The following is a 25,780-nucleotide window of genomic DNA, read 5'->3' on the forward strand; positions in this document are numbered from 1 at the left end:
ATTAGTCTAGACACATCTTGCTACATTAATTGCATGAGTAGTGTATAGACAAAATTCATATCTTAGCGTATCTGCTAAATCATATCTTATCGTATCTGTTACTTTAAACTTTACCTGACATATCCCGCAAATTCCTCCGTAATCTACGAAATCTTTTGATCTATATATATAGATATCTTATGTAAATAGAATACCACCCGATAGCCGAAAAATCATTTTATATCGAAAAATCCTTTATCCAATCGTATGAAATGGAATTTGTCATCAGTTCAAGTCACTCGAATTCCGAAATGGAATCTCACTCAAGCTCCGAAAGCAGTGTGACCGGAATGGATCAACCAATCAGTCATCACCTATTCTGGATGAATTGGAGATGGGTTCGTAGCCTCCTCAATCATTGGAGACAAGAAGAAGGCGATCCTTTCCATCCACCATATTGCCCTCTTGACGAAGAACCTGAAGCACTTACCGGCGAACCTGTCCGAAACACCATTTTCTCTCTCATTTCCAGAGTATCTCGTCACGATTATATATTACATCAAATTTTAGATTTTATTTATCCACTCGTTCGAACCGACAATCACCCCGGTGTAATAGAAGAAGTCAACGGGCTTCGCGCTCGGGTAGTGGCTTTGGAGAATATGGTGCAGAGATTACAAACACCAGCAGCAGCACCAGCAGCATAACCAATACCACCATCATCAACGCCAACAGTACCATTACCACCTCCAACCACAACCGCGTCGTAAACCTCAACTTCACAATCTATCCCACGAGCATCAACGTCATACACACCATAGATACCAAGGAGTACCAACAACAATAACTGACGAAGTATTAATTTATAACTTCATTGGAGAAACATTTCGCGGTGATTAAGTAATCTCTAAAGTCTTAGAGATTATCTAATCTAGCCCTAACCATAAATTAGTTAAGCGAACCAAAATGATAGAAGGAAGAGTAGAAACCCTGACAAAAATGGTGTGTGATTAACAAGCTAAACTTGTTTTACCAACAGCATCAACAGTACCGTCAGCGTCACCAGCATCGGCAGTACAGTCAACATCAGAATCAACAACACCTATAACATCACAAACTCTGTCAGTTCAAGAATCACTGTGGACATCATTACGAATCAATAACGCGTATTGTCACGACCCTACTTTTTCCGTTATCTTTTTCAGTTAATTATTTAACGACCGTTAACTGTTAGTGTGCCACGTCATTTCTATGACCTATATTATTATTATTTGTAATAATATGTATATATTAATTATTATGTGTTATGTGAATATTTGTATTCATATTTTAATTTATACGTTTCTGCGAGACGAATCTTTTTGGTTTTTAAACCAACGGACGCGTTTTTGGGACATTTAAATTCTAAATATTTTAAATATGATATTTTAAGATCATATTATTATATAGTGTATTTATATTTATTTTTCGTCGCGCGTTTGTTATCTTTCCGAATTTTTAATCGCGTAAGTGCGTTTTCGCGTTTCGGGTTTCGTTCGGGCTTTCGGGCCACAAGGATTTATCAATTAACAAGTTTGGCCCACCATGGGGCCCACCCCATCTCAAAATCGGCCGAAGCCAAGGGGGAGGGGGATACCCCTTTACACTTTGTTCCATTTTTTTCATTTGTTCATTCCAAGTCCAATTTATCAAAACCTAAAATTAGTTTGCGCTCTCTCTTCCTTCTCCTCTTTGGCCGTTGCCCATACACCACCATTCATCACCACCATAAACCACCATCTTCATCAATTTTCAAGCTTGGATCAAGAGATAACTAGTATAATCGGATTCCTCTCGTCTTTCTCTACGCGACTACGTTGTTTGTTTCTCGATTAGCGTATAAACCCTAACCCTAGAACTTTCAATTTTTCAATTATTTTCTGTATTTTGATGTTTATTTAGTAGTATGATATTTGTGGATTATTGTAATGGTGTTTGTATGCATAGATGTACTCATAATTGCATGTTTTCGGTTTATAAAATTCTGGACAGCAGCTAATTCGTGTATTCTGAGTTTTTGACTGATATAAAATTTAAAATAAACTATCTAGATGAGTTCCTCTCATCAATACATTAATTTTAGACTCCGGATTCATGTCGTTTCGTTTCCCGGAGCCCTAGTTATGATCAAATTACTATTTTGTTAAAATTGAATTGTGGATTGACATGAAACAGGTTTGGTCCGACTTTGTGACCTTCCTTGGTGTCTTTAGGGTGTGTTAGTATATTAGGACTGATGGTGGGACGAAATTTCATGTTCGGGTCACCTAAATCCGAGCCACGGTGCACCTGTTACGACTAAAACACGGTTTTGAGTAAATTGAAGGTCCAAGTGGTGTCATGGCTGATTACCATGACTTGTGGACTGTTCTTGGTGTGTTCTTGAGTGCACCATTGTGTCGGGTGGTTTGAATAGGCGGAGATGCATATAAGGCTCGCCAGAAATCGACACCCGGGGCTCAAAATACGACCCGATGAACTTTTGAATTAAAACTTATGATTAATTCTAAAACTTATGATAAAAATAATGAAACTCATTATTAATTAATTACTTATGATAAAAGAAGTAATTATTATTATTTAAGAATTATGATATAAATATTTATTATATCATTTAATCATTATTTATGATTTAATTAACATTTTAATTTAACTTATGATTAATGACACTTTTATTATTAATGAAAAATACTTATGATAAGTATTAAATTTATTTTATAAGAATATTATTATAAGACTTATAATGAAGATTAAATAATTATTTAATTATTATAAGACTTAATTATTATTTAATTATGATTTAATTATTAAATACTTATGATTTAATAATTATATTTAGAAACTTATGATATGATTAATAATTCATTATTAATTAATAATACTTATGATATGATTTAAAATTTATTATTAATTAATAACATTTATATTATGACTAATATTTAATTAATTAATTAAATACTTATGTTATATTAATTATATCATTTCAACTTATATTAACTTTAATAATTCATTTTATTTAATTAAACTTATGTTATGACATAATTATACACTTTTACCTTTAATAAACATTATAACTTATGTTATTATTATAACTTACACTTTTCAAATTAACGTTGACTATGTTTGACCAAGTTTGACTCTTGAGTTGACTTTCGGTTGACTTTGACTTTCAGTTGACTTTTGTTGACTTTCTAAATAAGGAAACTTTCCTAACTTAAAAACTTTCTAAAAATAGAACTTTCTAAATTTGGAAACTTTTCAAAAATAGAAACTTTCCTAAAATAGAAACTTTCCAAAAATGGAAACCTACTAAAAATAGAAACTTTCTAAAAATAGAAAGTATGTGTCCGTACGCTGTTCCAGTCAAACCGATGCTTGCCGAGTATGGTTCTATGTCTACTTGCAACATGTACAATAGCTATCATACTAAGACTTGACCTAAGTTAGTTATTTATATCGACCTGCTTTATTTATAGGTCGGCGTTGTGATCGTTCCTGATCACTTTATTCTATTTGCTGTTCGCTTGTTTTTGTGGTTTCTTCAGTTGCTTTTAAGGTGAGTTATAGTCCCGTTTTTACATACTTTTCAAAGTATATTTTTGGGATGTGATTACATGCATTTTCATTTACGTTTAGACATAAGTAACAGTTAAATTTAATTATTCATTGTGAGTTGGACAAAAATATTCCCTAGTCTGGTAACTGTAATCATTGGTTTCTACCGGTGAACGCGAATCCTACGGATAGATCTATCGGGTTTGACAACCCCATTTCGAGCTAGTCGCGCTAGCAATTTATAATCGGAATGTTTAGTACTTCGTAATTTGTTGTAGATACACTGTCCAAGTGTATATTTTTATTGTGTTTGGCAAGGGTAAATAAAGGGTTAAGTGGTTACCAGGTGGCTCATTGATAATGAAATAATGTTTAATGTTTTCTAACATTTTTAAATCTTGTGGTCTAAAGTTTACTTATTTATTTAAACCTATAATTCACTCAACCTTTGTGTTGACAGTTTACTTGCATGTTTTCACAGGTACTTGAGTTTTGTGATGCTTCCGCTGTGTTTAGAAGAGTCTGCTTGCATTTGGGGCAGATTTTACGAAACATTTTATGAAACTTAAGCTTGCATTCTATTTTTGGATAATTTAAACTTGTGGGTATGTTGGCAAGGTTTTGTGTCAACTTTTAGTTTATTACTATGGTTGGTTGTTTTGAAACTACATATTTTGGTTTGTTTCCTTTTTGGGAAACTTTTGAAATAAAAGAATGCAACTTTGTTTATTTAATTCATTTAAGTCCGATCAAGCTGTGGGACCAACTAACGGATCCGTTAAGTGTTTTGACGGGGTTGTCACATGTGGTATCAGAGCGTTGGTTGTAGGGAACTAGGCGGTCTTAATGTGGTCAACCCGTGGTTTTTAGGGTGCATTAGAGTCTAGTCTACAGCCCGACCTTTTTGCTATAACATTAATATGCATTTCATTTCGTATAAGTTATATTATTAGCTTTTATATCTTTTTGGTATGTGGTTTGCGGTTTTGCTGTTTGCAGATGTCGAATTTATAAGCGATAACTCCGTTGCTGCTCCTGCCCCACCGTCTCCTGCTAGACGCCGTGCTAATCAACCAGAGATCGATGATCCTGTTCATTACTATTTTTCTACCATTACTCATATGAACCGGGCTTATAATGAGGTGACACGTATTAATGCCCTTAGTGATTGTTTGCGCACTTTGCCACATAATGAAGTTATGGACGAGATCCGTGCCGACATGGGTAACTTTATCACTTTCAAGCATAGGGTTGAGGATGCGAACCGTAAGCGTGATCGAGAAGTTAAGGCTAAGTTCGAGGCTCTCGAGAGCACTGTTCATGTGTTGAAGGAAGAGTTGGATGTTGTGAAAGGGAAGTTGCGTAAGTATGAGGATCCTGCCGAGACTCATGCTGGACCAGCTTATCACACCCGCTCTAAGCGAATGTGATATGATTATTCATATTGATTATCTATTTCATCAGACTTAATGTCCTTTTTATACATACATTTTGGGTTATGTACGGCGTTTTGCCGAGGATTTTATTAAGATTTTGTTATGGGATATTTTTCATTATGTATGGATGGTTATTTTTATGACATCTATTATCATTATCATGTTTTATTTCCGATGTTGTGGCTCTTGGCATGTTATATTATGCGTAATATATGTTCATGTATGTTAGGTGCTATGTATGTTGTATGATGTTATCATAAAATATGTATGCATGTGATGGTTATTTCTATAACAATCATAACTGTCATGTTATTACTCATAGTGTTAGTTGACTAATATCTTAATGGTTAGTCTTTTCGTGTTTTGATCTATTCCTTTATGACACTAGTATTATTCTTGGTACTAACAGATGTGTGATAAGGCTAAAAAGGAACATATATTTCATAGCATTATCCCTCAAGAAAGACAAGATTTTAGTTGCAATTGTTCTATTTTCAAGTAATATTCGTTTATATTAAATAAATGCGAAGACAAAAGGCAGATTCGACGAATTGAAGACACAAAGGTCCGAAAAGCTAAAAAGTACAAGATACAATTAAAGTGGTTCAATTTATTGATGAGAAACGTCTAAAAATGACAAGAGTACAAGACGCAAAACACAAAGTACACGATATAAAATAGTACGAAAGAGCGTTCGAAAATCCGGAACCGAGGCATGAACCAACTTTCAACGCTCGACGCAACGGAGCTGAAAGTACAAGTCAACTATGCACAAGAATATAATATAATATTTAAATAATTCATAATAAGAATAATATTAAATAATAAAAAGTTGTTAATTTAGCATAGTTCAGGGGTCATAAGTGAAAATTTCAATTTATCATTTGCCTATAAAAGGCCATCTAAATCGATGATTTAGATACACCTTTTTCCAATCTTCTTTCTTTCTTATGTAATTTATATTTATATTTATAATATTAAGTTTAATTTAAGATTAATAATAATTGGGTTATTGTAAGAAATGTTTTACGGGTTTTAAAGTAGGAACTCTGTCCGTGTAACGCTACGCGATTAATCACCACTGTAAGCTATGTTCTTCCTTTTTAAATTAATGTCTAGTAGCTAAGTCATTATTATGCTTATTTAAATTGAAGTAATCGTGATGTTAGGCTAAATATTAAGATGGGGTAATTGGATTTTTTTACCATAATTAGGGTATGGACAAAAGACCGACACCTGTGGACTTTGGACCATGGACAATTAATAGATGGGGGGTATTGTCTAAAATTGAGCGACAACTCATGGGAGCCTGTCGAACCTATCTTCAAATTAATCTAAATAATAATAAAATGGTTATGGATGTCCTATTTAGTGACGTTTATACGACATCCTTTACAATCATTTAATTAATTATTTGGGTTGGGTAATTTATTATTCACTACGGCCAAGTGGATAAATTAATATTCATGGACCAATAAAACAGGGGTGGATTACATTTAAGGACACTTGGTGTAATTGTTAACAAAGAATTAAAACCTTGGATTACACGCAGTCGTTAACCTGGTGTAATCATTAAACAAAGTATTAAGACCTTGTTACAGTTCGGATCCCTAATTAGTTGGATTATTTGACTTCGGGAATAAGGATAATTTGCCGAGCATTTTATAATTATGACCGGTGAACTATTTTGGACAAAAACCACATAGGTTTCAAATAATCCAGGACAAAGGACAATTAACCCATTGGACAATTAATTAAAATCAAAAAGTCAAACATCATGGTTACGGAAGTTTAAATAAGCATAATTGTTTTATTGTATTTTTCATCGCACTTTTATTTTCTGTCATTTTATTTTCTGTCATTTTATTTTTCGCAATTTATTTTACGCACTTTAATTTTTGTCATTTATTTTTACGCTTAAAATCGACAAACCGGTCATTAAACGGTAAAACCCCCATTTTATAATAATACTACTACTTATTTATATATATATTTTTACAAATAAACTTAATAATATAGCGTTAACTTCACCAGCTCCCTGTGGAACGAACCGGACTTACTAAAAACTACACTACTCTACGATTAGGTACACTGCCTATAAGTGTTGTAGCAAGGTTTAGGTATATCCACTCGATAAATAAATAAATAAAACTTGTGTAATATTTCGTCGCATTTTGTAGTAAAAATTAATACTATTTGGTACACCCCGCTGCACACATCAAGTTTTTGGCGCCGCTGCCGGGGAGCGCTAAAACGCTATATTTTTAATTATAATAATATTGAAATAAAATATAATAATATAATAATATTGAAATAGAATATAATAATATAATAATATTGAAATAGAATATAATAATATAATAATATTTTAGAATCAAAATTTGATACGTAAAGTTTTAAAAAGTCGTATTTATTAAATACTTCAGGGGTATATTATGTAACTTGTAATTAATAATTTCTATCATGTCGCTTTCATGTGAATAGTAAATTAATTAATTTCTTTTCATTTACTATTCATGAATAGTAAATGAATTAAAAAAAAAGTTTTGAAAAAAAATAATAATTATAAAAAAATTATTAATTTGTAAAAAAAAATCGTTTTAAAAAAAAAAAAAAAGTTGTAAAAAAAAAAATTCGTTTTTTTTTAAAAAAAAAATTAAAAAAAAAAAATTTGTAAAAAATAATAAATAATAATTTTTTTTTAAGTTTTATTACCTTTAGATTTTTAGACTATAGTTACAATTTTTAGTATTAAGTTTAGTTTTGCATAGTTATTTTTATTTCTAGAATTTTTAGGTTTGCCGTAAAATCCCTTAAGTGCTTATTCCTTAGACTAAGATTTAGGTGCTTTAGAATTTTGCGACGCCGTTTTTCGCGCTACTTTCTTATTTTTATTTTTCGACGCCTATTTTTCGACCTTTTATTTTTCGACATTTTTCGACGCGCAATCTATTTCTTTCTTATTTCTCGACGCTCTAGTTTTTAGGACTTAGAATTTTCTCTATTTCTTATCTAATTCTCAAACGGAAAGAAAAATTATTTAAGCGGTTAAGTTAATAGACGTTGACATTTTTCTGGTTCGTAGTAATAGTTGGATTTGTTAGTGGCTAGTTGTGGGCTTCCGATTTAAAGGGTCCTGGCTACCTGCTACATCTTTTGGCTATTCGAAACGTGGGCAAAATCAGAAAAGTCTATTAATTGGACAACTTATATAAGTTTTTCTTATTTTTTTTATAACTACTAGGATATTCTGTGAATGCACCAAGCAAAATGTTCACCACCTTTCATACGTTCACCACCTGTAACTCGATCAAGACATTTAGCAAATATTGTCGCCGTTGATTTTTCTTTAGAATCATCATCCAGTCGAACAAATACTCCAATTCAAATTTCTGACAATCCATCTTTTGAACCCGATTTCACAACTAAGAAACTGGAGGATATTCAAGGACAATTCCAAGATCCTGAACCACAAACCGTTAAATCAGAGTCCTCTAGTGATTCGTATTCAACGAATTCAATTATGGAAGTAACGGAACCTCTAAGTATGGAAGATCGAATGAGAGCTAAACGCACGGGCCAAGGTCACGCCATTATTAAGCCAGAAGTTAATGCTCCAGATTATGAAATCAAAGGACAAATTCTACACATGGTAACTAATCAGTGCCAATATAGTGGTACGCCGAATGAAGATCCAAACGAATATCTTCGTACCTTTAATAGGATCTGTACACTATTCAAAATCCGAGAAGTGGAGGATGAACAGATCTATCTCATGTTGTTTCCCTGGACTTTAAAGGGAGAAGCCAAAGATTGGTTAGAATCGTTACCTGAAGGGGCGATTGACACATGGGATGTTTTAGTTGAAAAATTTCTTAAACGATTCTTTCCGGCATCCAAAGCCGTGAGACTTCAAGGAGAAATTGTTACGTTCGCGCAAAAGCCAAATGAAACATTATATGAGGCGTGGACAAGATTCGGAAGGATGTTGAGAGGATGTCCTCAACACGGTTTAGACACTTATCAAATAGTACAAATATTCTACCAAGGTGTCAACGTTGCTACAAGAAAAGACATCGACATAACAGCTGGTGGTTCCATTATGAAGAAAACCGCAACTGAAGCTTACAAAATTATTGATAACACTGCTTCCCACTCTCATGAGTGGCATCAAGAAAAAGATATCTTTCGATCATCTAAAGCGGCTAGAGCGGATTCTAGCCATGACTTTGATTCCGTTTCCGCAAAAATAGATGCTTTCGAAAGACGAATGGAAAAGATGAATAAAGATATTCAAGCAATACGAATTAGTTGTGAGCAATGCGGTGGACCACACTTATTGAAAGATTGTCACATTGAACTAACGATGGAACAACGAGAGAATCTTTCCTATATGAACCAAAGGCCGGAAAATAATTATCAGAATAATTATCAACCGCCAAAGCTAAACTTTAATCGAAATCAAAACATTCTTTACAATCCAAATGGACCCAACAACAACTCGTACAACCAACAAGGTCCGAATAACCAACCAACTCAAAACAACACTTTCAATCAACAAAGACCTAGCTTGTATAAACCACCACAACAAACCGAAGAGAAAAAGCCAAATCTAGAAGAAATAATGGCAAAGCTATTTGAATCTCAAACACAATTTATTACATCTCAAACCCAAACAAATGATAGGTTTGATCAGTCATTAAGAACTCAACAAGCTTCCATTTTGAATCTAGAAAAACACGTAGGTACTCTTGCTAGCATAATGAGTGAGAGGGAACAAGGAAAGCTACCGAGTAATACTGAAGTAAATCCTCGGAATGAGAATGTTAATATGGTTTCAACAAATTCTGAAAAACCAGCTCCAGAAGATGGGAAGGTTTTAGATGAGAGTAACAATGAAGAATTTACACCACCACCCGAGTATGTAAAGCCAGTGGTGTCACCATACAAACCACCCATCCCGTTTCCAAGAAAAGGAGTTGAGTATGAGCAAGTAATAGGTAATAAAGATTGTGATACCTCTGGAAAGAAGAAGAAGAAAAAGAATAAGAAAGTACAAGAAACAAAAGCCGTAGAAGTAAACCCGGTGAATACAGTTCCACCAAAACCTCCACCTAGGGTAGGTGATCCGGGTGAATTTATTGTTCCTTGTCTACTTAGTGATTGTGTCATGTATGATGAACTGTCAGATTTAGGTGCAAGTGTGAGTGTTATGCCTCTTTCCTTATATAAGAGATTAGGTGTAGGTAAGTTAAGTCCAACGGATATGAGTGTTCGACTCCTTGATCAAACCATTAAGCACCCAGTTGGAATTGCTAACAACCTACCCATTCAAGTAGGTAATTTAACCTTTCTAGTCGAATTCATTGTCATTGACATAGAAGAGGACCCAAAAATTCCTCTAATTTTAGGTCGACCATTCTTAGCGTCCACCGGGGCGTTATTTGATGTAAGAAATGGTAGAATGACACTTAGTAATGATGAAAAATCGATCACCTTTATGATTCGAAAGTCTAAATCTCCACCAACCAAAACCGTTGAACCAGCAAAAACGATTGGTAAGAACCATGTTGTTTTACCAACTCCAACGGTAGTGCTTAGCAATAATAAAACGCCTAAGTGTGGGGAAAATGAAGTAACACCTAATGATGACCCGATAACAAAGAACCCCGTTGTTGATACGAAATTAAATGACCCCGTTATTAATAGTTCAATGAAGAAACTTATTAAACGGATTCACGATGCTAGAACCAAGGGGAACTTTAAGTTATGTAACCGGTTAGTATCCAATCTATCACCTAAAGAAAAGGAGAAACTAGTTGAAATTGTGGATATTACACAGGAATCCGACCAATGGCTTAAAGAAAAAGTCACGGATATGCAAGTTGATTATGGACCAAGAGAAATTGACGATGAAGTTAATCACAATTTCGACACCACATCTACCTAAGTGTGGGGAGATTTAAATGTTCTAAAAAGAAAATGCTGTCTAGAGTTAATTGTTCTGTTCTCGTGTAGTTCCGAGAATGGAATCCGATTGGTCTTTTCCGCTAGCAGACACTAAAGAACTAGTTTTCTCCCACCATTCTGAATTTTTATTTTTTAGGTTTTAATTAATATGCCTTTTAAATTTAAGTTTTGTGTGATTTTAAAAACAAAATTTACTTTATTTCATTAAGTTTAAAAAATTGATTTCTAAAATTCGTCGTGAGTTGAAGACTAGGTCGTTGAACCGAAATTGCTTTACCCAAGGACGGGGCGATAAATTTTGTTATCATTATTTTTTTAATTTTATTGATCTAAAGTATGCAAAAAAAAAAATATAAATATAAATATATATTATATTTTATAAATTTTTAAACGTGGGATAATATATCAAACTTTAAAAATATGTATATATATGTTTGTATTTTATGTTATGTACAAAACAGGGTAAAACAGCGCACTTTCAAAGAATGTCATTAAGTTCAGCAAAAGCTTCTAATTTTGACGACAAGACGCAAAATATCAAATGTGATATAAAACAACATGTTTGCAAACTCGGTATTTCCAATAACTTTTCTACACTAATCACCCTCATGAATTTATAATTAGAGTCTGATTTCATGCAAATGAGGGCATTGCATGATCTTAAGTGTGGGGAAGGGTTATAAATTCTCTCGGGTTTACACTTGGTTTATTTGCCAAATTTTGCGAAAATTTGAAAAATTTTCAACTAAATGAAATCAAAATCATGTTTATATATATTTATGAACGATGAAAACTAGGTGTTAATACCGAAATTATTGTTACCTCAAAAAGGACATAAATTGAGAAACAACCCAAAACGCTTGAATTCATTTAAAATGGAATAAAGGAGAATAAAAAGGCAAAGAAAGAAACTAAGTGTGGGGAGAATATACCAAGTTATTCAATTAAAAACTATCTATCACATGTTTGTGTAAAGTTTATTGCAGGTGCTTTTGTTTTGGACTAAATTAACTGTTTTACCCGATTTATTGTAATACTTTTGAAAGAAGGGATGGATCTACACGATGAATCAATTCCATCATTAAAAGGAAGTAAAGTCTTCCGAAAAAGACACGCGCTTCTTGATTTAGGTCAAGAAGTTGTCGTCCAGACCAGCTGTAGGTTGACGAAAAATCTAGAAAAGTCATCTCTAAAATCAGCAGGAAATCCACGGACCTCAGCATCAAACAGGGTCGCCAGGTGGTCAGATTTATCCTAACCATGAGAAGGATTTATCTCCTACAATGTAGAGGCACCGTGAAAATTAGCTTGATAAGACTAATGAATCAGATCCCCAGAAAGGATAATCTCCTTAAAGATCAAAAATCAGCTTTTAAGCCTGATATTACTCAATCCTTGAGATTGACCTTAAAGATTGAGAATTACAAACTCATGGAATTCAATGATATCTAAACTCGAGCTTGAACGAGAAAATATTTTGATCAAAAATACAAACCGATTTGTTTTCTGAAAACACATTTTCAATGCGTTCATCACCATTGAACGTAAAATCCTAGGAATTCACCTGGAATTCATTAGGTCACCTGAACCAAATCGGGTGTCAACCGTAAGAACGGTGGTTGCATAGCATGGTCGGAGACAGGACCTTGTGCCAGACCGAAAAATCATAGGATGATCTTTACTATTGCTCCTACCAAGGATAGTACTAGCATCCAACACGTCAAAAGACCATAATCATCTGCATGTCATGGGACATTGCCTTAACAGTTTCTTGTTCATCGCTTTCCTTTACAACCGGACGATAGTTTACCGAAAGGTAATATACGGAACAAGTAAACTGGATGTGTGCTTTCCGATACAGGGATAGCAGTGGATTACACGAACCTAAAAGTTTTTAGCCAAAATATTGATCCACAAATATATTTTGCAACAACGAATGGTGGGTCAAATCAGAAAACTTATCTAGGGTAAAATTTAGATTGAATTTTCAAAAGATCAAATGTTTTCATAAAGATCCAATTTCCTTAAGGATCTACATTTTTATAGTCATGTGGGACTGTAAACCGCCTTTCAAATGTGCACTTTGCTTTGGAAACCGAAAGTAAATCGGCTATTTGATTGCAAGTGTCGTTGACCTGAACCCGAGGCAACTGTGGATGGCACAACCACCTTCAACCATGGTTCTATCGTTACTATCATTGTTTATACCGCTCTATCAAAATCACTGATGTACAAAGTGTGAAGAATAAAGAAGTGATTCGTGTGATTTGTATTATCTTATTTCAAGACTGTATTGCTTGAGGACAAGCAACGCTCAAGTGTGGGGATATTGATAAGGCTAAAAAGGAACATATATTTCATAGCATTATCCCTCAAGAAAGACAAGATTTTAGTTGCAATTGTTCTATTTTCAAGTAATATTCATTTATATTAAATAAATGCGAAGACAAAAGGCAGATTCGACGAATTGAAGACACAAAGGTCCGAAAAGCTAAAAAGTACAAGATACAATTAAAGTGGTTCAATTTATTGATGAGAAACGTCTAAAAATGACAAGAGTACAAGACGCAAAACACAAAGTACACGATATAAAATAGTACGAAAGAGCGTTCGAAAATCCGGAACCGAGGCATGAACCAACTTTCAACGCTCGACGCAACGGTGCTGAAAGTACAAGTCAACTATGCACAAGAATATAATATAATATTTAAATAATTCATAATAAGAATAATATTAAATAATAAAAAGTTGTTAATTGAGCATAGTTCAGGGGTCATAAGTGAAAATTTTAATTTATCATTTGCCTATAAAAGGCCATCTAAATCGATGATTTAGATACACCTTTTTCCAATCTTCTTTCTTTCTTATGTAATTTATATTTATATTTATAATATTAAGTTTAATTTAAGATTAATAATAATTGGGTTATTGTAAGAAATATTTTACGGGTTTTAAAGTAGGAACTCTGTCCGTGTAACGCTACGCGATTAATCACCACTGTAAGCTATGTTCTTCCTTTTTAAATTAATGTCTAGTAGCTAAGTCATTATTATGCTTATTTAAATTGAAGTAATCGTGATATTAGGCTAAATATTAAGATGGGGTAATTGGATTTTTTTTACCATAATTAGGGTATGGACAAAAGACCGACACCTGTGGACTTTGGACCATGGACAATTAATAGATGGGGGGTATTGTCTAAAATTGAGCGACAACTCATGGGAGCCTGTCGAACCTATCTTCAAATTAATCTAAATAATAATAAAATGGTTATGGATGTCCTATTTAGTGACGTTTATACGACATCCTTTACAATCATTTAATTAATTATTTGGGTTGGGTAATTTATTATTCACTACGGCCAAGTGGATAAATTAATATTCATGGACCAATAAAACAGGGGTGGATTACATTAAGGACACTTGGTGTAATTGTTAACAAAGAATTAAAACCTTGGATTACACGCAGTCGTTAACCTGGTGTAATCATTAAACAAAGTATTAAGACCTTGTTACAGTTCGGATCCCTAATTAGTTGGATTATTTGACTTCGGGAATAAGGATAATTTGCCGAGCATTTTATAATTATGACCGGTGAACTATTTTGGACAAAAACCACATAGGTTTCAAATAATCCAGGACAAAGGACAATTAACCCATTGGACAATTAATTAAAATCAAAAAGTCAAACATCATGGTTACGGAAGTTTAAATAAGCATAATTGTTTTATTGTATTTTTCATCGCACTTTTATTTTCTGTCATTTTATTTTCTGTCATTTTATTTATCGCAATTTATTTTACGCACTTTAATTTTTGTCATTTATTTTTACGCTTAAAATCGACAAACCGGTCATTAAACGGTAAAACCCCCATTTTATAATAATACTACTACTACTTATTTATATATATATTTTTACAAATAAGCTTAATAATATAGCGTTAACTTCACCAGCTCCCTGTGGAACGAACCGGACTTACTAAAAACTACACTACTCTACGATTAGGTACACTGCCTATAAGTGTTGTAGCAAGGTTTAGGTATATCCACTCGATAAATAAATAAATAAAACTTGTGTAATATTTCGTCGCATTTTGTAGTAAAAATTAATACTATTTCGTACACCCCGCTGCACACATCAATGTGTTATTCTATTTTGAAGATCATGCCCCCAAGAGAGTCCACTGAAGCGCGTATGCAATGCCTGATCAATGAAGGAATTGCTGCTGCTATGGCAGCAAATGCAAATGTTAACGCCAATGCGAACAACAACGTGGGATGCTCCCGCAAAACTTTTATGGCTGGTCGACCCCAAGAATTCAGTGGTACGGAAGGACCAATAGGGCTTACTCGTTGGTTCAAGAAAATCGAATCTATTTTCAGGGTCAGTCGGGTCCGTGAAGAGGACAAAGTTAGTTTCGCTAGTTGCACTCTCAAGGATAGTGCCTTGACATGGTGGAATAATCTGGTTAGTAGTTTGGGAAGCGATGTAGCTTATGGGTTGGCCTGGAATGATTTTATGGAAAGATTGATCACCCGCTATAGACCTCGGGGTGAGCTTAAGAAGCTAGAGGTTGAGCTCAAGAATTTGAAAATGCATGGCACCGAGTTAGATGCCTATGAACGAAGGTTTTTCGAGTTAACTTTGCTGTGTCCTAGGGTTTATGCGGATGAGGACCGCAAAATTGAGGCTTACATTGGTGGTTTGTCCGAGAAGATTGAACACGGGGTTGAGTCTAGTGAACCCCAGACTATTGAGGCAGCTATGTCTATGGCCCACAAACTTAATGACAAGGTGTTGAGAAGAAGCAAGACTACAGTTGTTGAAAGTAGTGAGGAGGTTGTCAAGAAGGCTGATAATGGGAAACGAAAGTGGGATAACAACCGCAATCAAAACCAGGGTTAGCAGAAGAAACAGGATACCTCAGGTGCTAATAACAAAAATCAGCGTGTGTGTCCTCGTTGCTATAAAGCTCATGATGGTTACTGCACAGTTACTTGTAAGAGGTGCTCTAAGCAAGGGCACATTGCTAAAGATTGTACAGTGCTTTTGCCGGGGTCTGCTACTTCCGCGACTGGTGGTAATAATAATAATGTTGGTAATAGAGGTGGTAACGGTAACGGTAATGGGAAATCGAAGAATGGAGGTAATCCAAGGGTTTGTTATGAGTGTGGGAAGCCGGGGCATTTCCGAGATGCTTGTCCCAACAAGAAGACTGCAGAGACTGCACGCGGCCGAGCGTTCAACATTAATGCTAAGGATGCGGAGGAAGATCCTAAGCTTGTTACTGGTACGTTCTCAGTCAACGATTTATCAGTTTATGTACTATTTGATTCAGGGGCTGATTTAAGTTTCGTGTCGAGTAAATTAAGTCCGAGAATCAAAACGCCGTTAACTCCCTTAGACAATACTTATGTTGTTGAAGTAGCTAATGGTAAAGAACTTACTGCTAAGACTGTACATCGTAAGTGTAACATTAATCTGGGTGGTAGGGATTTCGAGATAGATTTGATACCGATCGAACTTGGTAGTTTTGATATTGTTATTGGTATGGATTGGTTGTCTGCGAACCGTGCTGAGATCGTGTGTTATGATAAGGCTATTCGTATTACTGATGTGATTGGAGAGCCACTGATGGTCTTTGGAGATAAGAAATGCACAGAGTTAAACCTTATTAGCTGTATGAAAGTTCGTAAACATCTCCGCAAAGGCTGTCATGCTATTCTTGCTCATGTTGTTGATCCTAGTAAGGAAGTAAAGAACGTTAATAACGTTCACATTGTTAGGGATTTTCCCGAGGTGTTTCCCGATGACTTACCTGGCCTTCCGCCGCAACGCGCGGTAGAATTTCAGATTGATCTTGTTCCTGGCGCTGCTCCTGTAGCATGTGCTCCTTATCGTCTTGCGCCTTCCGAACTTCAAGAATTGTCGAGTCAACTTCGTGAGTTGTTAGACAAAGGTTTCATTCGTCCTAGCTCGTCCCCTTGGGGAGCTCCCGTTCTGTTTGTTAAGAAGAAAGATGGTTCCTTTCATTTATGCATTGATTACCGTGAACTGAATAAGCTCACTGTTAAAAATCGTTATCCTCTTTCGAGAATTGATGATCTGTTCGATCAACTTCAGGGTTTGTCTGTTTATTCAAAAATTGATCTTCATTCTGGCTATCATCAGTTGCGTGTTAAAGAATCTGATGTTTCAAAAACTGCTTTTCGCACCCGTTATGGTCACTTTGAATTTCTTGTTATGCCGTTCGGATTGACAAATGCACCTGCTGTGTTCATGGACCTCATGAACCGTGTGTGTAGACCCTATCTGGACAAGTTCGTTATTGTTTTCATCGACGTAATCCTTATCTATTCTAAGAGTGATGAAGAGCACGAAGAACACTTGAGGTTAGTGCTTGATTTGTTAAAGAAAGAAGAGTTGTACGCTAAGTTCTCTAAGTGTGCTTTTTGGTTAAGAGAAGTTCAGTTCCTTGGTCATATTGTTAGTAAACAGGGAATACAAGTTGATCCTGCTAAAATTGAGGCGATTGAAAAGTGGGAAACCCCTAAAACTCCTACTCAGATTCGTCAGTTCTTAGGGTTGGCAGGTTACTATCGAAGGTTCATCCAGGATTTCTCTCGTATTATGAAACCTCTGACTGCTTTAACGCATAAGGGGAATAAGTATGAGTGGAAGGATGAACAAGAGAATGCTTTTCAGATTTTGAAGAAGAAGTTGACTACCGCTCCGATTTTGTCACTATCGGAGGGTAATGACGATTTTGTTGTTTATTGTGATGCATCGCGACATGGCTATGGTTGCGTTTTGATGCAGCGAAAGGAGGTTATTGCGTATGCATCACGACAGTTGAAGATTCACGAACAGGACTATACAACTCATGATTTAGAGTTGGGGGCTGTTGTTTTTGCGCTTAAAATTTGGAGACACTATCTTTATGGTGTTAAGAGTACTGTGTACACCGATCACAAGAGTCTTCAACATATCCTCGATCAGAAACAGTTGAACATGAGACAACGAAGATGGATTGAGACGTTGAATGATTATAATTGTGACCTTTTGTATCACCCGGGTAAGGCCAATGTTGTGGCTGATGCATTGAGTCGTAAAGAAAGGACTGAACCTCGCAGGGTTAGGGCCTTGAATATGAGGGTTAGATCAAACCTCGTTAGGCAGATTCTTGAGGCACAACAAGAAGCCTTAAAGGAGGAGAATTTCGTGAAGGAGAATGTAGAAAAGGTGGCTAAGAAGTTTGAAGTACGAGCTGATGGTACTAGGTATTTTGCGGGACTTCTATGGGTTCCCAAATTTGGAGGTCTTCGACAACTTGTTTTGGATGAGGCTCATAAGTCTAGATACTCTATTCATCCTCGTTCAGGAAAGATGTATCAGGATCTTAAGGAGCTATATTGGTGGCATAATTTGAAAGGTGATGTAGCTAAGTATGTGACTAAGTGTTTGACCTGTGCTAAGGTCAAAGCTGAACATCAAAAACCGTCTGGACTTTTGGTACAACCAGAAATTCCCGAGTGGAAGTGGGAAGGTATCACTATGGATTTTATTACTAAGTTACCAAGAGTTTCGGGTGGCTATGATGCAATTTGGGTGATTGTAGATCGACTCACTAAGTCGGCTCACTTTTTGCCGATTAGGGAAACGGATTCGATGGAGAAACTCACCCGTTTGTATTTGAAAGAGATTGTTTCTAGGCATGGTGTTCCTGTTTCCATTATTTCCAATCGAGACAGTCGATTTGTGTCGAGGTTTTGGCGATCTTTACAGGAAGCCTTGGGTACTAGGTTGGATATGAGCACCGCTTATCATCCTCAAACGGATGGTCAAAGTGAAAGGACCATTCAGACATTAGAAGATATGTTGCGAGCGTGCGTCATTGATTTTGGAAATGGGTAGGATAAATATTTGCCGCTAGCTGAGTTTTCTTATAACAACAGTTACCACGCAAGTTTTAAAGCCGCACCGTTTGAAGCTTTGTACGGTAGGAAATGTAGGTCTCCTATTTGTTGGAATGAGGTTGGGGATGCTCAACTTACAGGTCCAGAGATTATTCACGAGACTACTGAGAAGATTGTACAAATTAAAGAAAGGTTGAGAACTGCTAGAAGTCGGCAATAGAGTTATGCCGATAAGGGAAGGAAAGATGTTGAATTTCAAGTTGGTGATCGTGTTATGTTAAAGGTTTCGCCTTGGAAGGGCGTAATCCGTTTTGGTAAAAGAGGGAAGTTAAGTCCTCGCTTCGTGGGACCTTTTGAGATCATTGAAAGAGTTGGACCGGTGGCTTATCGTTTGAAATTGCCACAAGAACTCAGTGCTGTTCACGATGTTTTCCATATTTCGAATTTAAAGAAGTGCTTGGCTGAATTTAATCAGACTATTCCTTTGGAGGAACTTCAAGTTGATAAGCAATTGCATTTTATTGAGGAGCCTGTTGAAATCATGGACCGAGAGGTTAAGACTCTTAAACAGAGCATAATTCCTATTGTTCGGGTCAGATGGAACGCTAGACGCGGTCCCGAGTTCACTTGAGAGCGTGAAGACCAGATGAAGCAGAAATACCCGCATTTGTTCTCAGATGCCGATTCAACCCCTGCGCCTGCTTAAATTTCGGGACGAAATTTCCTTAACGGGAAGGTACTGTCACGACCCTACTTTTTCCGTTATCTTTTTCAGTTAATTATTTAACGACCGTTAAATGTTAGTGTGCCACGTCATTTCTATGACCTATATTATTATTATTTGTAATAATATGTATATATTAATTATTATGTGTTATGTGAATATTTGTATTCATATTTTAATTTATACGTTTCTACGTCTCGCGGATTTCCATCCGGCGAATCTTTTTGGTTTTTAAACCAACGGACACGTTTTTGGGACATTTAAATCCTAAATATTTTAAATATGATATTTTAAGATCATATTATTATATAGTGTATTTATATTTATTTTTCGTCGCGCGTTTGTTATCTTTCCGAATTTTTAATCGCGTAAGTGCGTTTTCGCGTTTCGGGTTTCGTTCGGGCTTTCGGGCCACAAGGATTTATCAATTAACAAGTTTGGCCCACCATGGGGCCCACCCCATCTCAAAATCGGCCGAAGCCAAGGGGGAGGGGGATACCCCTTTACACTTTGTTCCATTTTTTTCATTTGTTCATTCCAAGTCCAATTTATCAAAACCTAAAATTAGTTTGCGCTCTCTCTTCCTTCTCCTCTTTGGCCGTTGCCCATACACCACCATTCATCACCACCATAAACCACCATCTTCATCAATTTTCAAGCTTGGATCAAGAGATAACTAGTATAATCGGATTCCTCTCGTCTTTCTCTACGCGACTACGTTGTTCGTTTCTCGATTAGCGTATAAACCCTAACCCTAGAACTTTCAATTTTTCAATTATTTTCTGTATTTTGATGTTTATTTAGTAGTATGATATTTGTGGATTATTGTAATGGTGTTTGTATGCATAGATGTACTCATAATTGCATGTTTTCGGTTTATAAAATTCTGGACAGCAGCTAATTCGTGTATTCTGAGTTTTTGACTGATATAAAATTTAAAATAAACTATCTAGATGAGTTCCTCTCATCAATACATTAATTTTAGACTCCGGATTCATGTCGTTTCGTTTCCCGGAGCCCTAGTTATGATCAAATTACTATTTTGTTAAAATTGAATTGTGGATTGACATGAAACAGGTTTGGTCCGACTTTGTGACCTTCCTTGGTGTCTTTAGGGTGTGTTAGTGTATTAGGACTGATGGTGGGACGAACTTTCATGTTCGGGTCACCTAAATCCGAGCCACGGTGCACCTGTTACGACTAAAACACGGTTTTGAGTAAATTGAAGGTCCAAGTGGTGTCATGGCTGATTACCACGACTTGTGGACTGTTCTTGGTGTGTTCTTGAGTGCACCATTGTGTCGGGTGGTTTGAATAGGCGGAGATGCATATAAGGCTCGCCAGAAATCGACACCCGGGGCTCAAAATACGACCCGATGAACTTTTGAATTAAAACTTATGATTAATTCTAAAACTTATGATAAAAATAATGAAACTCATTATTAATTAATTACTTATGATAAAAGAAGTAATTATTATTATTTAAGAATTATGATATAAATATTTATTATATCATTTAATTATTATTTATGATTTAATTAACATTTTAATTTAACTTATGATTAATGACACTTTTATTATTAATGGAAAATACTTATGATAAGTATTAAATTTATTTTATAAGAATATTATTATAAGACTTATAATGAAGATTAAATAATTATTTAATTATTATAAGACTTAATTATTATTTAATTATTATTTAATTATTAAATACTTATGATTTAATAATTATATTTAGAAACTTATGATATGATTAATAATTCATTATTAATTAATAATACTTATGATATGAATTAAATTTTTTTATTAATTAATAATATTTATATTATGACTAATATTTAATTAATTAATTAAATACTTATGTTATATTAATTATATCATTTCAACTTATATTAACTTTAATAATTCATTTTATTTAATTAAACTTATGTTATGACATAATTATACACTTTTAACTTTAATAAACATTATAACTTATGTTATTATTATAACTTACACTATTCAAATTAACGTTGACTATGTTTGACCAAGTTTGACTCTTGAGTTGACTTTCGATTGACTTTGACTTTCAGTTGACTTTTGTTGACTTTCTAAATAAGGAAACTTTCCTAACTTAAAAACTTTCTAAAAATAGAACTTTCTAAATTTAGAAACTTTCCAAAAATAGAAACTTTCCTAAAATAGAAACTTTCCAAAAATGGAAACCTGCTAAAAATAGAAACTTTCTAAAAATAGAAAGTATGTGTCCGTACGCTGTTCCAGTCAAACCGATGCTTGCCGAGTATGGTTCTATGTCTACTTGCAACATGTACAATAGCTATCATACTAAGACTTGACCTAAGTTAGTTATTTATATCGACCTGCTTTATTTATAGGTCGGCGTTGTGATCGTTCCTGATCACTTTATTCTATTTGCTGTTCGCTTGTTTTTGTGGTTTCTTCAGTTGCTTTTAAGGTGAGTTATAGTCCCGTTTTTACATACTTTTCAAAGTATATTTTTGGGATGTGATTACATGCATTTTCATTTACGTTTAGACATAAGTAACAGTTAAATTTAATTATTCATTGTGAGTTGGACAAAAATATTCCCTAGTCTGGTAACTGTAATCATTGGTTTCTACTGGTGAACGCGAATCCTACGGATAGATCTATCGGGTTTGACAACCCCATTTCAAGCTAGTCGCGCTAGCAATTTATAATCGGAATGTTTAGTACTTCGTAATTTGTTGTAGATACACTGTTCAAGTGTATATTTTTATTGTGTTTGGCAAGGGTAAATAAAAGGGTTAAGTGGTTACCAGGTGGCTCATTGATAATGGAATAATGTTTAATGTTTTCTAACATTTTTAAATCTTGTGGTCTAAAGTTTACTTATTTATTTAAACCTATAATTCACTCAACCTTTGTGTTGACAGTTTACTTGCATGTTTTTACAGATACTTGAGTTTTGTGATGCTTCCGCTGTGTTTAGAAGAGTCTGCTTGCATTTGGGGTAGATTTTACGAAACATTTTATGAAACTTAAGCTTGCATTCTATTTTTGGATAATTTAAACTTGTGGGTTTGTTGGCAAGCTTTTGTGTCAACTTTTAGTTTATTACTATGGTTGGTTGTTTTGAAACTACATATTTTGGTTTGTTTCCTTTTTGGGAAACTTTTGAAATAAAAGAATGCAACTTTGTTTATTTAATTCACTTAAGTCCGATCAAGCTGTGGGACCAACTGACGGATCCGTTAAGTGTTTTGACGGGGTTGTCACACGTATATTGTATCAACGAGTTATGAAGAATTAACTCATTCCTTGAGAAGAAATTATATGTATATTATATATATATATATATATATATATATATATATATATATATATATATATATATATATATTTGAAATAAAAATAAATCTTTCCGTGCTAAGCTATTGTGTGTGAATCTTAACTACTCGGTTAATTCATATTACAAATATGCAATAATGTACTTCCTTCGCCCGCAACTTAACCATCGTTAACTACAATCTCTGTCTCAATTCAACAAATTCCAATTCCTAATATATCAAGTATATACTTGATTTTACACTTTCATCATCGATGTAACCGAAATTTTTCAGATAACATCATTCGTACTTTGCGAAGTTCACAAGAATTTAACGAAAACCAACATCACACCTCAACAAATAACGAAGTATTGATTCATAATTTCAATATTATTGAAGAAATACTTATGTAATCTCTAAAGCCTTCAAGGGATTATTCAATTCTAGTTCCAACCGTAAATCGAATGAGTTTAATTTAGTATTAACTCATTAAAATCTATGTTACATCTAAGGAGAATATATACATATATATTTTCATAAAGACTGTAATAAAATTCTTATGTACAAAATATTAATTGTGAAATTTTTTAACGGGTAGGTAATACCCGAGAGATATATATATATTCACAATTAATATGTTACATTCTTCAAATCAGATTAAGTAAATTATCAACTATACTTCCTACTTTCACAATAATATACATTCCTTTATAGAAATCAAAACAACCATACTCATTCAAACCCAATTACATATTCTGATTTTGAAACCTCAGAATTCAATTCGAGATATAACTGGTACCATCACTTTTAGATTCCTACATCTTTCAAAGATATACTTTGACTTCAAAACTGTGTTAGAACATCAAATTTATATTAACGATTACAATCTGTGTTCAAACCCTTCGAAAATTTCTGAAGACACTTCAAATAATGAGCAATTGAGATGATGATTCAACCACATATTACCCACAGTTATGTACTTAAAAAGCTCTCAAAACCAAAGTCATAATTCAACACATATCTGTGTCAGATCCTTTGGCATTTATTAGCAAAAATAACTTTGCAATTCCTTTTAAAAGCAGCAAATTCTATCACAGCTCCAGCAAGACAACTTCGATTTTTCATTCGGAGTAGCCTTATCATAATCTTGATATATATGTTGCCCTTTCGCCATTGTTACCGGGGAACCTTTCATATCTCGCCACATTAGCAGTAAACTTATCAGCAACCGTAATGATCTGAGATTTTCCGAAAAGTCATTATATTTATCAAAACCTCATCATTTACTCATCTACCTCTTGTAACAAGAATTTCCATACGAATCATTGGGAATTAGCAATCAGTATTTTGAAATCTCGCAGCATGTTGACGCCAACAGTTATACATATAACGTCTATCTCCAAGGCTTACATACTTCGAATGTGAAGTTTTTGAAAAACACTCTGAACTGCGAACTAGTTCTTGAAATACTGATGAAGCAACAAAAACTGTAAACGACCTTAGCAGTAAAAAGTTTGATGGTAAAGATTAGTGTATTGGCAAAGCTCAGAAAAAGAGAAGTTTTGGAACTGAAAAATGGATTGAGCAAAGTATGAAGGAGGCTGTGGACAAATCATAAAGACTGAACCTGCCTTCAAAGAATCCAAATGATTCAGTGTCTGCTGAATTCATTAACGAATACCTTGCTCCTGACACTAAACCCCTACAGACAATATTCTTCATCATCCTCTGATATTAGAAATTCTAAGATATCATCGTATCTTTCATTATAAATATCCTCCATATTTCTGAAGATATTTCCATAATTATTCTTATCTGAAATCATTTACCTCTTCGCATTATCTGTATTACATAATAAAAGAAACTATTTTTGTTTCTAAAATTCTGAAACATTCGAGTTTAAAATAGGAATACTTTTGAAGTAGTGTTAGGAGCTGAAGCATGAATTAGTATAATATAATGACACTTGATCAACGTGACTATATTACAGTAATTCATGCTGAGTTTCTAAATGGAACGTGATGATTCACAGATCATAACGTCATCATGTGTCATGTTACACGACTCTTATATTCTCTTTAACCTCTAAAATATCAAGAAAATATTTCTTAATGATTCGGTCTTTTTTGAGGTATTCTAGTAATTTGACAAGTCAAGATCGTGCCATTACAATTTCCTTCTTAGAACATTAAAAATGTTCATTCCGAAATTCATATCTGCTAATTATGAACCATTATAAGTGGTACTTACTCGCAAGAAGAAGAAACGAAAGGACAAAGCTCCAAAACAGAAATTGGGGTATAAATCGCAGCAAATAAAAAAAAGCATTAACTAGGGATGACAATGATCATAGAAGACAGAAGTAGGGACATCGAAGTATAAGGGAAGATATAAAACCCAACAACAACGTAGAAATTACAAACCATATATATCGATGCAAATAGCAATATAAAGACACGGGAGAAGTAAAAACACTATAAACCCAAGGGTATAGTAAAAGTAAATAGATTCTTCCGGCGACAGATGAAAAAGAAGAATGACAGATATGAAGGTAAGGAGTATATCAAGAATCAGAACTCAACAGAGCATATTGACAAATACTTTAAAGTATGAGCTGAGGGAGAAAGAAGAGAAGGTGTGAGTTATAAGGAAACAAAGGGATTGGATTTATAGTAAAATATCCGACAGAGCAATCAAAATGGATGATCGCATTTAAAGCGGATCCTAAATTTCCTTAATCAAATCTTATTACTAAGATCTTCTCCATATCTCTTGAACTTCGGAAATCAACCTGTCTACGTCAAAGGATATGACGAAACCTTACCTTTCTCATTTCACTCTTTTGTGATA

This window comes from Rutidosis leptorrhynchoides, chromosome 8, assembly GCF_046630445.1.
Source record: "Rutidosis leptorrhynchoides isolate AG116_Rl617_1_P2 chromosome 8, CSIRO_AGI_Rlap_v1, whole genome shotgun sequence".
NCBI lineage: Eukaryota > Viridiplantae > Streptophyta > Magnoliopsida > Asterales > Asteraceae > Rutidosis > Rutidosis leptorrhynchoides.